This window comes from Benincasa hispida, chromosome 8, assembly GCF_009727055.1.
Source record: "Benincasa hispida cultivar B227 chromosome 8, ASM972705v1, whole genome shotgun sequence".
NCBI lineage: Eukaryota > Viridiplantae > Streptophyta > Magnoliopsida > Cucurbitales > Cucurbitaceae > Benincasa > Benincasa hispida.
This window is the reverse complement of record NC_052356.1, coordinates 51,267,867-51,286,821: the sequence shown is the minus strand read 5'-3', so window position 1 is coordinate 51,286,821 and position 18,955 is coordinate 51,267,867.

The window sequence follows — 18,955 nt, the reverse complement described above, 5'->3', positions numbered from 1 at the left end:
ATTTCCAAAATTCTAAATGGACTTTCCAATTATCAAAATAGATTTTTAAATCGATTCAATATTTTTAAATAAGATTTGGGATATATATAGAATCTGCGTTGCCCGAGATTTAATTGAAAAAGCCCAAATATATGAATTTCGGTGCTAATTATGCCTAGGATTTCACCGAGAAAGCTTAAATATATAGAATCTCAGTGTATTTTGTCCAGCACCGAGATGTACATAATCTCGGTGTATAATCTGGCGAGATGTACCAAGAAAGCACCAAACAATCGATAAGTTGGAAAATGTTGATTTTTTAACTAAAATCCCGTGGTCGATCTCGCCCGATATGGACCAAGAACAACTTTTTATGAAATTTAAAAAAAAGATGCTAGTTTTATAATGTAAAAACTTAAACATGCTATTTCTAACAATTTCCCATAGTTTTTCTCAATGTTTTCGAGCTAAGATTGACCATTGAGATTTGCATGAAAAATTAACCTTTCATCCTGTATACAAAACTACAATTCTTACCTCTTTTCAAATTTTGTTTTAGGCTTTCTCCATACAATTTTACTCGGGATGAACATCAAGATTAGGCTTTCTCAATAAAATTTTGCTCGGGATGAATTAGGATCCATTTAAACTTTTTAAATATTATGTAATTTTTTCAATCTTATATCAACTCTTATCTTTTTTCAAATTTTCTCCTATAATCTCTTGAGTAATCTTGCAAATCTTATACCCAATTCCTATTTCAACGAATTTTTCATACTCTTCCATTAAGAAAAGCCTTATTGTGTATGGTTGGGGAAAAGAGAGAGATTTGAGATTCCTCCATCCCTTGCCAGGGAGCCGAGTTTTTCATTTTTCATTTTCATTTTCATTTTCTTGATAAAAAAAAATCATATCTCTTGATTTTTATTTATTTTGTTCAATATGAGGTGCTGGCGCTCAAATCTCATCCGTGTTTGGTGTTGTTGCGAGCCTTTTGCGGGCCTAACCTTTAGCCTACTTTCCCTAGTCTAGTCTTACTTTATGAATTAACCTACACAAGAGATCCTCGCACTAGTGTGGTAACGTGCCTACTACACTCTGATGCCTAAGTAAGTATAGGGAGTGTATAGTTGCGCTAAGCACACAAGAAGCATGGCCAGGGCTATCCTTTGGAGATTACTTACTCTTTCTATGGGGTCGTCGAGTAAAGCTATCTGTAGGTCCTTCCTCAGCTAGGCATCTCCTTTGGAGATTACTTACTCTTGCTTGTAGGGTCACCAAATAGGGTTATTTGTAGGTTTTTCCTCTGACCCTCGTATATGGTTACGTGTAATGCCAATGATGTCAAGGTTGTTTCTAACACCTGAGCTTGTAGAGTGTCAGATCAAGAATAGCTCGGTTATTTTCTGATCGGTATATATATTCACTGACTTAGTTGAGCGACCTAAACCCTGAGGCACTGACTTTTCCCATTTGAGATGCATGTTCACCTATACCTTCTACCAGTATCCTAGAGGCTTGGGCCCATCCATGGTCTTTGAGTCTTGTCTTAGGCTACTCTCAAAATGTGGATTGAGAAAATGCAACGCTAAAAAGTTGATAGTACAAATTTTATATCAATTAATCTATACTCATTTTGCCTCTAATTTCAAGGTCAATAATACAAAATTTTTCTCTTGAATTTTGGGATGGACAGGACATGATGATTAAATTAGGACCATAAATTCCATTTAATTTATACTAGGTTAAATTTATCTCTAAACTTTTAAATTTTTATTAAATAAGTCTATAAACTTAAAAAAAATGTTTAAGAAGTCCTTTAAAATTTTAATTTTTGTTGTCTAATAGGTTTTTAAATTTAAACTTCTAATAAATCTCTAAGTTTTCGGTTTTGTGTCAAATTAACTTCATTTATTTAAGATTTAATTACATTCAATTTTGCCTATCTATTGAACATATAATTACAATTTTAATATTACATTAGATACAAAATTCAATATTTTTCCTAACAATTTGGCCAATTTGAAAAAATATATTGAATATGTGTGTTATAGGTGATTTTAGACCCAAGGGCAAAATCGTAAAAGATCAGAGTTTAGATCAGCTAACAGGTCGAGACATACAAACATAAGGCCAAAAGGGGCAAGATAGCAAACACGAGAACGAGCCAAAACCCAAATTACAAGGCTTAGCCGAGGCTGAGGCCGACCCAAAGAGACGACCCAATGGTGGGTCATGCATGGAGATATGTCCAGAAAAGAAGACTAGGGCTTAGAGAACAACTCGAAAACCTAAGAGGAAAAGCCTCAAGGGGAAACACTCAATTAATAAATAGAAGGTCAGAGTGCCCAGATGAAGTATGTTTATTCAGATACTAAAATCTCCTTCTTGTTTCATTGTCCTCCTTGTTGACTTAAGCCTCAGAGCCTGTGTAGTAGCACCACACCGGTGTTCAGATTTTCTCTATTTTTCATAATAGGTTCTTCCCTAAATTACAAATTCATCATTATTGTTACTTGGAGATTAGGGATCCTAACCCAGATCAAAATTTGGCATCAATAGTTGGCGTCGTCTGTGGGGAAGAGTTAACTAAAAATAATTTGTAAGTAGAAAGGTTCGGTGAAAAAGATGAGCAGAGGTACCAAGGTATAAACTGCATGGCAAAGAATCGGACTAAGGCCGACATCCATGATGATTCCGAGAGAAAAACACCTTCTCGGCCTCAACTAGAAAGGAAACAGGCAAAAAAGAAACTTGAATCCTTAGAGCAAAATATTAAAGGGATATACATGAACATCAGGTTATTGATGAGGCCCTTGATCAGTAGAGCTGAGGAAAAAAAGATGGGCTTGTTCGAATCTGGCCGAGGGAAAAGCTCCTTTGATCGAGAACATGGGATAATCACATTCCTATAGCTCGAATTTAAGGGAGAGGCAATCCTGTGGTAGGAACGAATAACAAAGGCATAAAGGGGCGGGAGAAGATGATCCCTAAACCTTCCAGAACAGAAACTCAAATAAGAATGAATTGGCCAAGACAACAAGTCGTGGGTTGAATTTAGGAGTACGTAGAGAAAGAGGAGAGAGGGATGAAGCTCAGAGTCGAGCTTGAGGGTGTAGCTGAGGTAGACCCTCAGGTACAACAAAAGAGGGAAGCTGGGTGAAGGGCCTTCCAAAGATAAGACTTAAGAAACTATTTGGAAATAAAGAGAAGTATGAGAGAAAGAGAGGATCAAATAATTGAAAGTCAAGAGAGCCATGGAAGGTAAATCTCTTGAAGATACAAGATAAGATAGGGAACATACAAAAAGTCAAGCTCGACGAGGGACTTGATTTGGAAGCACTAGTTAAGCAAGTGGGCGCTCCACTCATTGATGAGATTATGGATGTTGAACTCCCACCAAAATTCAAGGTACCTAAAATAAAAATATATGATGGGAAGAGAGATTTGGTGGGACACTTTGATACATACCTAAAGGAAATTGGACATGAGGATTTCTATGAGCAGCAGAATGATCGTTCCATATTTCATTCGTATACGAACATTAACAATTACAATCGAGAAACGAAAACATACAGGTTATGCATAAACTGAAATTACAGCATGCTTAACAAAGATCAAGGGATAAAATTAACATACCTTTGAAGACTCATCTTCAAACACCCTCAATCATGAACGCTCGAATAATCAGCAAGACTGCAAATTCGAACACTCGAACACTACGACCGCAACACAGCATGATCACAATACCCACGAACTCAACAATCTTCAAGATCACAAACACAACAAACTCAATGAGCGGCCTCCAAAGACCTCGACTATGTCGAGTTGAGTACGACACTACCACAATGATTACCTTGGTATTCTTGGTATGAGAATCTAGAAGTGTGGGCTCTATGTGGACTTGGTTAGAGGACGAGACTGGAGGAACAATTATGTAAACGATTGAGCAAGTGGGAGATGATAAGGTCTATTGTATAGACAATGTCCAACTGTTTAGAAGAAGGTCCGCGATCGTTTAGCTATCGGCCAGCTGAGTGAACTATCGTGTAGGTCACTCCACGATCTTCTAGTCTCTCTTCAGCTATCGTTTAGTGGATCTTATTCACTTGACAGCCACCGTGAGTAATTTCCAAGAATAGAAATCTCAATTCAACAACCACTAAATTTAGGAAAATATTTTTCCTTTTATATCATGGTCACCATGAAACTACCAATAACCTCCTACTCAATTGGTTATTAGAAAAAAAGAGATAATTATCCAATAATTAATATTATTATAAATATATATGATAACCAACTTACCATAGTATATTTATAACCTATAGTTTTAATATTTCATCTCATGAAACATATAAACCATAGCTCTTTTTCTATTNTATATATGATAACCAACTTACCATAGTATATTTATAACCTATAGTTTTAATATTTCATCTCATGAAACATATAAACCATAGCTCTTTTTCTATTTCATGGTACTTAATGTAATCTCATTTACATTAATCCTTCACTTGGTGTTTCTCATACATCACACCGATCATATCATGGCTAAAGATTTCAGCTATTAGTCTTTAGTGGAATGCCTGACAGTTAACGGATGGTGGATCTTGTGGCTAAAGAGTTTAGTCAGCTATTCACAGACCGTTAGAGCTTCGAGCCACAGGTCCATTAGGTCCCCTGGGTAGCTTGGATAAAGTCGAGAATCAGTATTTGGGTTAATTTGAAATGTTCTAGGAAGTTCGAGTATATATGATATAATTGGACTAGTTAATTATATATGATATAATTGGCTAAATGTATGAGATACATTATTTTAGAGGAAATTAGATATAAATATGATTTATATCAAGTAGAGGAGAAATTACTATAGTAGATATGTGATATCAAACTATAGGTTAAAAATATAATATGATTATATTTATTAATATTTTAATTGGTTAATTATATGATAATTAACCCAAAATGACGTTCGGACGTGCGTTAGTGAGGTAGCGTCGGTTATTGTAACCGATGAATAAAAATGAAATTGGTTTCATTTTGAATGAGTTGTCCGGAAAAAGATTGAAGAGCGTGTTGGTCTAAAATCGTAATTGATCGCTTAATTTCGAGAGCCTATACGATAGTCGCTCTATGCCTAAACGATCGTCTACCTAGCGTCTAAATGATCGCACGCTAGTTCTTAAACAATCAGATAGCTTTCCTAAACGATCGTATAGTGTGCCAAGTTTGCTAAACGATCGTATACTATTTCCTAAATGATTATTCAGTAAAATCTACACTATCGTGTAGTTTCTCCTAAACGATAAGCATCTTGCTATACGATAACATCTTTTTCCCTCCCACTTGCTTATCGCTTACACGATCTGTTCTTCCTCCTTCCTCTACCAAATTCACCAAATACCACGCTTTGGGTTCTCACTCCGATAATACCTGGGGTTCTTTTTTGGTGGTGTCGTTCCGTTGCATTTGTGAGTTTGCGGTTGTTCGTGTTGCTGCAGTTGAGGCATCTACTGGCCGTTGATTGATCGGGTAGAGGATTCCGCTACATTGAGTTCTGAAGTTTGAAGACCATCTTCAACTGGTATGGCAACTCTCTCCCTTGTAAATTCTTGTTCAAAGCATGCCAATAATTACTGTTTGTTTGCATAATTGTGCGTTTGAACGTATTTGATGTATTTTAGTCATTGTGAAATTGGAGCGATCCAAACGCACTCATGAAAATCTTCGGTAAGAGATCTTTTAGCTTATGGCTCTGTGGTTCTTTGAAGTTTACCATAACACCACTATTATCACAATAAAGTGTGATAGGCAAATTCATATTCGGAATGACTTTCAAATCTATCAAGAACTTCCTAAGCGAAACGACTTTCTTAGTAGCTTCACAAGTAGCTACATATTCAACCTCCATGGTGGAGTCAACAATACAACCTTACTTGACTCTTCTCTAAACCATAGCTCCTTCGTTCATAGTGAACACTGATCTAGATGTGGATTTCCTAGAATCCCTATTAGTTTGAAAATTAGAGTCAGTATGTCCTGTAAGGATCAAATCCTTAGCCTCAAAAGCTATTGGGGTTGATGCCCTAAATCTCTAGGGTCCTGTAGTTTGTAGACACTTGTATGAACAAACATTTTGTGATTTATAATATTTGATTTTTTATTCACTCCAGTCTATGAAATATTTTATATTTTAGTTGCATTAACCACAAACAAATAAACTAAGATCCATGGTTATCGTTGTAACTTAAACACGTATGTAGAGACATACAAGTGGATCGTGTTTTAAGTGCTAACCTAAATGGTCTGTAGTATATGGATGAGGAGGGATACCTTATCCTTGTGACACTACGAGTATGACCCGCTTTGTAGGTGTTACAAATGTTGTAAAGTGCTACAGATGATCTGATCCTGATCATTCGTGTATTAGACAAGCGAGCGGGGATATTTTATACAAAGAAGTTTGTATAAGACCGGACCACGAAATGTTTAGTCTTGTTATATAATGCCCTTCATAATTGAGACTTTCATTTCACTAGGATGACCATAGGTAACATGACCTTAATCCTGAGTGAGTTGTAAACTCCTGCCTATGAAGGTTGTCCTTTGATTTACATGGGTGAGAGTGGTCAGATCATCGATTCAACAAGCCTACCATTTTGGAGATTTATCTGATTAGGGAGCTGGAAACTCAGTTACACAAGATGGAATTCACTTCTTCCCCGAAGCAGGGGTAAGTAGATAAATTGCTCCCTTAAGGGCTAATTCCAGGGCTTGAACAATGTGGCGCCACACACTCTCTTGGCCCAAGAGGGTTTAGTTATAGTAGGGCTATGATCTATTGTTCATTAGAAGAATCAATGGTACTTAAGGAGTTAGATATAACTATAGGGGAAAAATGGTAATTTAGCCCAGGTGTACTACGAGGATTTGTAAAGGGTCATTGTACTGTTGATTGGTTATATCCAATAGACACATAAATATATCTGTAGTGTGAAGAGTGCAGCTGTCAGTCTTTAGTGGAGTGCTCGGTAGTTTAACGTATAGTGGATAATGTGATTAAAGAGTTTAGTCAGTTATTCACGTACCGTTGGAGCTTCAAGCTACAGGTCCATAAGGTCCCCTTGGTAGCTCAATGGATTCAAGTTGAGAATCAGTTTTTGGGTTAGTTTGAAATGTTTAAATTAACCAAAGAGAATTTGATTAATTAAATTAATTAAATTATATATGATATGATTGATATGATGTATTTGATACATTATTATTTGATTGAAGAAATTAATATAAATATGATTTATATTAAATGCCATAAAAGGATAAAAAGAACTATGGTTTATGTATTGTATATGATGCAATATTAAAACTATAGGTTATAAATATAATATGATTGAAGGAACTCTTATCAAGAGTACCTATGAGTGGAAGCAAGATCGTTCTAAATTCATTGTGAAAAAAATACAAGCATTCACAAACATACATACAAGTTATGCATCACAGAATAAATTACGACATGCTTTCAACAAATTAAATACAAAAGGACAAGAGACTCACCTTTGAAGAACTTTTCTTCTCTTTATCTCCTGCTCTCGTCAAGAACAACCCCTCTCGCTGTTGCTGCAATGCCAAGCCAATCATCTACCAAATCTCATTGTCGCTCAGCAAATAAACAGTCTTCTCCACGAACAGGCAACAACTTAGTCACCACCACTCAGTGACCTTGGTATTCTCGGAGTGAGAATCCAAGAGGTGTGGGCTCTGTTGGATTTGGTAGGGGGAAGGAGGAAACACGATCGTATTCAATGACCAAGTAAGTGAGAGAGTTTAGAGTCTATCGTATAGACTGGTGCTTGATCGTTTAGAAAAGGTACATGATCGTTTAGGTAGTCGGGTATGATCGTTTAGATGATCGTTTAGGTAATCTTGCTCTCGCACGCGATCGCTTAGTAAAAGCTACATGATCGTTTAGGTAGATGCGTGTGTACATGATCGTTTAGGAAACACTGAAGCTGTTGTGTAGGCTTTGGTTAGCTAAACAGTAAACAGTGTACAACTTGTGAAGCGATTATCCGATTCTATAGCAAAATGAAAACTATATTCATTTTATCCTTCAGTTATGAAAACTGAATGCAACCTCCCACTTTCACGCACGGTTATGGAGAAAACCACCAACAATTATCTTATAATTGTTTAATTATCAATAAATATAATAACTAATTAATCATACTATATTTATAACCTATAGTTTTAACATCACATCATATGCAACATTTAAACTATAGTCTTTTTATCCTCTATTAGATATAAATCATATTTATATCCTTTTCCTCCAATTAATGTATCTCATACATCATGTCAACTATATTATATATTATTGACCAATTTAATCATATCATATATAATCAAACTTCCTCTTATCAATTTGAACACTTCAAACTGACCCAAAAACTGATTCTCAACTTGAACCCATTGAGCTACCTAGGGGACCTTATGAACCTGTAATTTGAAGCTTCAACGGTACGTGAATAGCTGATTAAACTCTTTAATCACAAGATCCATTATCTGTTAACTGCCGAGCACTACACTAAAGATTGATAATTGCACTATTCTCAATACAGATATATTTATGTGTCCATCGGATATAACCAGTCAATAGTACGATAACCCTTCACAGATGCTCGTAAGTAAGTTTGGGCCAATTTATCGTTTTGCCCCTGTAGTTACATCTAACTCCTTTAGTACCACCGATCTCTTTAATAAACAATACAACATAGTCCCACTATGTGTGGAAACCTCTCGGCCCATGAGAAGGTGTGTGGCGCCACATCGTTCAAGCCTTGGAATCAACCCTTAAAGAAGCTCTATCTACTTACCCCTGCTTCAGGGAAAAAGTAAATTTCATCTTGTGTAGCTGAGTTCCCAGCTACCCAATCAGACGAATCCCCAAAGTGGTAGGTTTGAGTCAGTAATTTGGCCACTCGTACCCATGTAAATCAAAGGACCGTTCTCAAAGACAAGAGTTTCTAACTCACTCAGGATTAAGGTCATTTTACCTATGGTCATCCTAGTGAAGTGAAGTCTCTGTCATGAACGGTATTATATAACGAGATTATAACACTTCATGGTTCAGTCTTATACAAACTCCTTTGTATAGGACACCCCCGCTTGCATGTCTTGATCAGGCCATCTGTAGCACGTCACAATACTTGTAACTATCTACAAAGTGGGCCACATCCGTAGTGTCATTAGGATAAGGTTTCCCTCCTATATCCATATACTACAGACCATTTTGGTTATCACTTAAGGCATGATCCACCTGTATGTCTCCACATACATGCTTAAGTTACAATGATAACCAGAGATCTTAGTTTATTGGTTTTTGATAAAGCAATTAAAACATCCCATGTTTCATAGACGACAATGAAGAAAATATCATATATTATTACATCACAAGCATTTGTTTAATACAGTTTTTACAAACTACAGGACCCAACGAGAGTTAAGAGCATCAACCCCAACAATGATAAGTTAGTTATTGTATTTATTTATAATTTATTAATTATATGATAATTGATATTTCTTTTTCTCAATAACCAATCTTAGTGGATGGTTATACATTGTTTTATGGCAACTGTGGGATAAAATGAAAAATAGTTTTTAAAATCATTCAATGAAAAATGCACTATCAGATTTTCTATGGAGAGACTAAACGATATGATCGAGTTTACTATACGATAGTACTCTTACCAAAACGATCAAGGATCGAGTCTATACGATAGACTTCTTCTACTACATGATTATATCATCGCTTACTCGATCGTCTACTCTAATTCTTCCACTAGAAGAAATTCGGGCTTTAATGTCGGTTGACAATCGACATTAAAGATAGTGTTATTAAAGCCCTTTAATGTCGGTTGCCTTTAATGTCGGTTTTTTAAACCGACATTAAAGAGCTTCTATAATACAGTTTTCAATGTCGGTTGCAACTAACATGTCTTCAGTGAAATTTCCAACCGACATTAAAGCCTGTGATTTTTTTTTTTAATTCTTAATCGATATTGAAGCCCAAATCTGTCCCTTTTTTTAAAATTCCATTGCCAAATCCATTTTTTTGGTCAAAAAGTATAACATGACACATTATCATTGAACGCTGTGGCTATGACATATTATTCATGTATGGATTGCAAATCTATTACATTTAATCCACAAATTCTGCTATAAAATTATAATTTAAAAGGCCGTACAATAATTCAGGCCTTGAAAACACAAATTACAAGTAATACAAACATTATGATTTTACAAACATTATGAGATTACTGTCTCTCTCCACTTGATAAGTATGGATCCCTTCATAATTCTTCTTAAACCAACCCCTTAGCTTCAGTAGTGTCTGGTTATATGCATCTTTGTCTGACCACTGTTGTTCAAAGGATCACAAACAAAAAAGATTTAAGACAAATGATTGAAAGTGAAAATGTGATAAGAAGTCATATTCAACTAACCATGTTTATTGGGAATTTGCATAAATGGTACATTCATGGAAAAATTCTTGTAGTGAATGTGTTGGATCTAAAGTTCCCCAAGAAAAAGCATAAAGAGGTTGCAATACCAAATATTTACTCATTTGTTGCATCTACAAAACAAGAAAACTCAATAATTGAATAAATGAGAGAATCTTCTTTTTCAAGTTCTTGAAGAAGAGAAGCTTGGTTACCTAGATATGAGATACGAAGACGATGGACAATTTTCGGCAGCATAACAATGTACCACAACAAAACCAAAAATTTAAATTGAACCTGTTCAAAGAAACACACTCCCAAAAATATTTCACAACCACTTGTTCTCAACAGAACTATCAGAATTCCCAAAAAATGAATATTCAAGAACACATACATCAATAAGCAAATTTAGCTCACAATGTACTTCAAACCTCAAAAGTTTTGTCACAAAGACTAACCATAGTGCATGGATGAATAATCCACAAACTACTTATGTGCGACCTACAATACTCGAGCACCTTGAATCAAATCTAAAATACAAATAATATACCCATGAGTCATAAATTGGTTTACCATTCTAATCCATATTGTCAAAGAGAATAAGCACACTATAACTTCTCAAACAGGAATTTTTCATATAATTAGAGTCATTTGAAAATACTTAGAAATTGTGCTTAAAACTACAAGCATTCAAAATGCCACTTATCAAAACAATTTTCCATTGAATCTCCTTGCTGTTGCAAGAAATCCATCTCCTCCCACCCCTTCCAAACACTTAAAAAACACACAAACAAAAAGTGTTTAAAGACAAGGATTGAAAGTAAAAATGTTATCAGAATTCATTTATTCAACTAACCGTGTTTATTGGTGTATTATGTGCATAAATTATTGGACATTCATAGGCATAAATTTCTTTGTTTATGATGCCTTATCAAATTGATCAAATAATTTAAATCGTAATATTTATGTGCTTATGATCTTCATATTTTGAAATACTGTTAACCAATCGTAAATAGATAATACCGGTTCTGTTACAAAGCTAGAGATATCGTAATCTCATTTAATCGGATGTAAAGAACAACAGTAGAGCAAATTCATCAATAAATTCATACTTGTAATGAATTTTTAGCTATTGCTAAACCTAGCGTTTTCACATTATTCTAGAATTTTCTGGACATTAAAAATTTACTGAATTTAAAATATTCACTCTTTAGTATATTTCCAGGAATATTACACATAGATAACCATATAATAAGTTCAAATCTACATATGAGAATGATGGTTACGAAGTTCTAACCTTCGATGCCTCCAAAAGCCAAAGTCACAAAGTATGAATGCCAGAAAGTATAAGCCAGAGTCACAAAGTCACAAAGATGGAGTTTTTTATCCACATTGTAACCTTCAATTTTTCCCAAAAGTTGAAGATAAAGAAGAAAACAAATGCAATCACTTTATAAACCCAAGAAAGTATAAGCTTATCCCTCTAAGAGAAGATTAATAGCAATCAAATTTATTTGGACAAATGCATAAACATAATTAACAAAAAAAAAAAAAAAACTTATAAACACCTAAACTTATAAAAAGAAATAAGCTTGGTTAGTTAAGGTACTATCATCTCAATTTTGGTCAAATTCTCATAAATATTGAGAACTCCAACTTTTAACCCTATTTTCTCTTTCACCATCTGTATTTTTTTTCCTTTGAAACTTGGTTTAGTTTTAATTAGTAAAGAACAAAACAAGTAGTAATCCAACACTGTGTAAAATAATTTTAAAAAAAATCTTAATCCCTCACTTGTTCTTTAATCCGCAAGTGCTTTTTCCTCCGAAACCATTTTCTTCGACGCCTGAATTGGTGCTTTTACAAGATTTCCCTTCTCACCGTTCAACACTAAAGATTGAGACAATATTGACCCACCACGCATAAATCCATGATTAAACTTCGTATAATACTGACCCACCACGCACAAATCCATGATTGTAGTTGGCGCCTGATGACATGTAGAAATGTATGTGATGACTAAAATTTGAATTATGTCTTTATCTATTAATTATTATGCATTATGATGATAGATATTATACTAAAATTTGTATTATGCATTATGTAAGTGTTATCTATCTATTGCGCTAATGAATGAATGAATGATGCTCTGTATGTACTCAAGTGCTTTGCGATAAAGACATTTTATGCGATACTACGTTCTAAGTGTATGCGTTGATAGTGATATGCTCGTAGTATGCAATGAAGTAGTGCGTGTCACAAGTTTCCTTGTGCTGAAACCAAGTATAATTCCAACGCATTCTCAGAATGATCTGAGGTCAAACACGAGGATTGTTGTCGTTAAACGCGATACTAATGTGGTATATGCGATTGGTTCTTATAAAGAATAAAGAATTTGGGTTTGTACAAAAATATAAATTACGTTGAAAGTAAAATGCATTGATAAACTAAATTCCTAAACTGTTATGATACATGATACAACATATAGGGGTCGAGGATTGGCTGTGAAGTTGTACAAAAGAATCTATGAATGCGATGGCAAGTCTTATGAATGAAGCAGAAAGAGAAAGAGTAAAGAGTAAAAACATCGCAAGTTCGTCAATCGCGTTAAGGACGCAATTAAGGTTCCGCTTTCCCTTGGTGTACACCTTTCAGTGATCGGCCGTGTTCCCATACGTCTATGCTGAAACAAAGATGAACGTGATGAATGTAAGGTTGTTTCCATCTCTGGAAATACTTCTCTATTTAGTTAACGCATTCTTCCAACGTTCTCTCGATAGGCGGAATAACATCTTCACTTATGCTCTCACAGGTGAAGATGCCATCGAGCATGCTTTAGCTAAACTTAATTGATTCCTTTACATATATTGACTCACTCGCTTAATTCTCGCTATTTACTCTGGGGATTAAGAACACATCATGGAGAAAATGGATGATAAATGTATAGAAAGAGACAGAAAGATGATAATGATGATGGTGATAACATTTAATTCTAAAATGAAGCGTTTGATACATGTTTATGAATGAGGGATTAAAGAAGATGAATTAGAGAATAGAAACAAATATGGAAAGAGTGTCAACGTCTTGACACAGATCCCGATCGGAGACTTGTGCTTGCCGGTGTATGAATGTGGTGGAGAGGAAAGTTTCCCTTTCAAGCTTGCTTTCCCGATAGAATTGACCTTTTGCATAGAGCTTCAGCTTCGGAATCAGAAGAATTCTTTGCTCAGAGACTCACCTTTCAGCCTTGTCTCGTAGTTCTCCCAGATTTACTCTGTAAAGTCTCTTCAGACCAGCCTCTCTCCCAGTATCAGTATCAGTATATGTATCAGCGAATTTGAGGAAGCTATTTATAGGCAAGACCTTAGCTCTTTGAAATTGTGGTCCCCACTGTCTAATTATGGTAATTCCTACAATGGCGTAATGGAAAATTTCTTTCTGTTCCACGGTCAATCCGTCAGAATTGCAAAACAAAAGTTGTACACTTGTCAGAATTGCCTGCGAATGCATTGTTTTTCACATCTTCGATTTATCACCGCATGCAGTGTTGTTTTTTTATTATCGCATGCGATTGAAATACGTTGATCGCTAAAGCTCTTGATCGATTGTCACATACACCGTCATTGCATTGATCATCTCTTCATTCTTGATTGATGGGCGCATGCGATGTAAATGCATTGTACATTTTGTCTTCGAGCCATTAACGCATGTGATGACCTATTTCCTGTAAAACATAGACTAAAACATTCTATTTTGCCATCGCAATGGTGTTAGTGGGTGCATTTACGACATTTCATAATTTTCATATTTCTTAGCCAATTCTTATACTATCGACACAACTTTCCTCTCTTTTTGCCGCAATATCTAAATAAAACAGCATAAATAACTTGTATTTCTACAAGTTATCAGTATGCCATCTTAGTCCTTTCACTTAGAATTATGAAGGCTGTTAGGCAGAAATTTTGTCGATCATGATAGGAATTCATGAGAAAAAGAGTTTGCGTCGATTAGCATGATGAATCTCAACTAACTCGTTACTTTGCATTAGTTATGCATTCAATGTTCTATTTTTGTAGCCAATGCAGAAAATGAATGCAAACGCGGAAACCGAACCACTGCATAGACGATCGCATGCGGAGAAACACTCCATCTCAAAGGTAAACACATCGATCAATGCATGGATGTTGCAGTAATCACCCGTATGCGTCCATCGCATAGGAGTTGCGCTCGTCAAGCGATTGCGGTCATCATGTAGAGTTGTGGTGTTAAGAAAATGCGGCCGTTGATTGATTGCAGCTATGCGACAACGCATTCTAATAGAATCAACGCAAGGTAGGTGGAATGAACGCATCAACATATCTACCTTGAGAAAATCCAAAGCTGATATGACATTTCAACCTACCAGCCGCCGTTTGGTGGCAGAGGTTCAGAAAAGATTGACTTGCGCTTAAATATGTCATGACTTAGAGCAGTCATATTAATGCTGTCGCGGTCCAATACCTATACATAGTAAGTTCGATGAGTCATATTTCCAAGTCATTCCGGCGGGAGGATCCTTGTGACTCGGGGACTTTTTCGCTCGATGTACCTTCTTTCACATAATATGTTGTGAGAAGGCGCTTGAGTGTTCTTATCCACCTCCTTCATCTCATTCCGATGACAGTATCGGCAGCCTTCGTACCAGGAGGTAGATCTGACGAGAGTCAGCTCCTCCACCTATTCATGGCACCACCAGAAGCCTTGACGGCATATTCCACTGGAAGCAAAGTTTTGTTTCCAAGCCGGTCATTTCTTTTTCCTTTCTTTTCCTTAAAAGTGTATTTGTGTCAACATTTTGAAATTAAGAAAATTAATATATTATGTGTTTTTAATGCCATTTACTCTATTCCTTTCGACTTCTTTCCATCTACTTGCTTAGCATCTTTACTTTCATTGCAACACTTAGTGGGTTCGTGAGTGCTGCATTGCATACTTACTCATATGGGGATTAGGAATATGATGCAAACCCATCCGACAGGTGTGCGTTGCGCGAGTATGTGAGTAACTTATCCTTGACTTAAGTGTGACAGCTGTTGCAACGCCTGTTATATTGCTAACGCATTACTTGTCTATGAGTGCAGTAGCAACAATTCAACTACTGAGAGGGTAAGTGTGTTGTCATTAAGCATAGGTATGCATTGTTCACTAGGGATAGTAACAATGCTTAGGTCATACGAAAGTTTAATGCAGATTGTCTTGTATTATGTATGCTTCATTCGTCCATTATTGGGATCTTGGAAGGCAGTCTAAGGACAGAATCTAGGCTGGGAAGGTCAAGTCGAATCTACGCTCATACGAGCCAGATAAGAACTCATAAACAAGAGATTATATTGCACTTAGTGAATGAACACTGTTTGTTATTAACGCGATCGCATTAGCATTCTAAGATATGGACTCGATTTGTTGATGTGTGTGTTACACTTGTTTTATGCTCATTTTGCACTCAATCGTCATAGTGAACAAGGAGTAGAGACTTAGGAATAAGCTCTAATGGACAATTGCATTAAACAATCATGATGCTATTTTCATTTCCTAAAATTAGGAGCACCGCTTCCACTTGGAAATATTATTTGCCCGGTGTATGGATGTACATGAGTCGCATTAGTCTAACGGCTGACTAAATGAATGCCCTTGCGTATCAACTCTTAAGTTTTGCAATGAAAACATCTCCGCATTTTATCTATTTTCCCATTCATTTATTTCATGTCAAGGTTTGTCACATCTCTACCTTTCATGCATACTCTCATTGCGTTGTCTGTTAGATAGGAGTAGGAGTAGGATTAACTTAGCAATATCCCCTCCATTCTTTTATTATACCGCCGCATGCACATCACTGCAAACATATAGTTACAAGTCCCTATGTTCGACCTTGGATTACCCGAGAAACTTGCATTGGAATTAAACTTGGTTCCAGTGCAAGAAAACTTGTGGCAGGACGCATGGTCATCGCATACATTCGTTAACGCATTTTTCATTCCAATGCATGACCATCGACACATGACTATTAATACATATCTTAGGAACATGCATCACATAACGCGTCCACGTGATTTTGGTTTTCGAGTAAAATTGACTTCTAATCTACCGCGCACTAAGTTTTTGGTGCCGTTGCCGGGGACTTGGCAACTAAATGTTTGTTAAATTTTGTGTCTCTGCGAGCAAAATTTTTATCTTGGGTGTATTGCAGCTTGTGTGACCAGGTTGCAAACAATATTGAAGTATAGGCAATGCGCTGAAAGCCAATGTTAACACCAAGGTAGGAGGCAAATTAGTCGCAAAAGAGTTGAAGGTAGTTCTAAGCACATGACGGCCGCATGCGCTCAACAATTGCCGGAAGTTCCAATGGTTAGGGAAACTTGGCCCAAGCAATTGAGAACCATCTCCTGCACGGAAGATTCCTTGTGGTGACAACATTCTTACTTTTCCAGGGACGTCTTCTACTCTATCTTTAAATTGCTTTCTTAGTATAGGTTATTTATTTTATTTTGTTATTTTGGATATATGGTTGCTTCCTTGGTTGTGGTACGTTTGCTCTTGTAGGTGTAACAATAAGTCTCCTCGGTTCATAGTTCAACAGAAGAATTCCTTTCACCTTTCGACGCAAAGCTCAATCACGTGGATTCCAACGCATGAGCGCATGCATTGTTTTGCCTAAAGTCTTTTCTTGTTATCTTGTATGCCTTATCCTTTTGAAATTCTCTTTTTCCCGATTGCGTTGTTTTGTGATGCTTCTATAATGGTACGTATAGTTCACCGCATTTTCTAACTAATCAACGCAAGGCATTCTTTACTTTCATTGGCTTCTTCAAATTTTGAAAGTCTTAAGTTTTATTTTGCGCACACTTGTGTTCAAACATTTATTATCGCATTCTTGTATATTTGTTTTTAGCTTTGCGGTGAGAATGCTGCCAACCTCTAAGTTTGGGGGTGGCAGCGGTCTCGGAGAATTGCGTTCATTGTATTGCGATCATTTGAAAAAAAAAAGAAATAAAAAGAAATAAAAAAAGTTGAAGCGAGATTTTGAGAATAATAACTCCGCTGTCAACGCAATAGGGAAACCCATGTTGATAAGAGTTTAGCTGTGAAAGGCACTTGCTCGAAGTTGGACGTTCGCATGATACACGTAGGGGCCAAAACGAAGGCAAGTTGCCAGGATCAGTGCATAAGCGCAACTCCTCTGTCCGGCGCAAGCCAAAACAAATGAGACAAGTCGCCATAATTAGAGTTCCTTCAATTGGTATCAGAGCCAAGTTGTTCTGATTTCCAAGTTCCATTACTGTATAAAATGTCATTTACAGTCTTGTTAGGTTCTAAGTATTCTGCAATGCGTTTAAGTGTTAAGTGTGTTTGTGGATGTTGTTGGTGAATGTTTATGGGATAATTGCCTCTGTTTAAAGCTTTAATTTACTTTTACAAAAGTTAATTTGTAAGGGCCTTTGGATTTTTGGGCACTATTAACTTGCAATCGAGTCTGTATTCAAGTTGTTGTTTTGTGAGTCATTCGTGATGAAGCTTCAGATGCAAGGAGTTGCTGTTTGCTTCGAGGGAGAAGACGAATCGTTGCTCACATCTTGTGGCTTAAGTTAAATGATCATTTAGATTTGACTATGCGATCGTGAAGAAATGTTCTACTCGATCGTGTAGTATTTGCTAAATGATCGCATAGCTAATGCTACGTGATCGAGTAAAGAGTTTACTCGATCGTGTTGCATTGGCTACTCGATCGCGTAGACGCTCGATGTAAACGATTGCAGAGTATGTGCTCATGCTTCTTGGCCAAGATGTATGCTCGAGCTAGGAACTCAGCTACACAATATGGAGAGAGATTCATAGCCCAAGGTCATGGAGTCATCTTGGCCAAGAAGGCGATCTTGGATGACCATAGGTAACATGACCTTAATCCTGAGTGAGTTGGGAATTCTTGCCTATGAAGACGATCATTTGATTTGCATGGGTGCGAATGGCCAGATTGCCGACTCAAACCTATCACTTTTGGGATTCGTTTGATTGGAGAGCTAGGAACTCAGCTACACAATATGGAATTCATTCCTTCCCCGAAGTAGGGGTAAGTATATAGATTGCTCCCTTAAGGGCTGATTCCGAAGCTTGAACGATGTGGCACCACACACTTTCTCATGGCTCGAGAGGTGTTCACTCATAGTAGGATTATGATGTATTGTTCATTAGAGAAATCAGTGGTACTTAAGGAGTTAGATGTAACTATAGAGGCAAAATGATAAATTGGCCCAAATGTACTTACGAACGATCTATAAAGGGTTATCGTACTGTTGACTAGTTATATCTGATGGACACATAAATATATCTGTAGTGAAAAGAGTGCAGTAGAGTGCCTGACAGTTAATAGATAGTGGATCACGTGATTAAAGGGTTTAGTCAGCTATTCATGTACCGTTGAAGCTTCAAGCTACAGGTTCATAAGG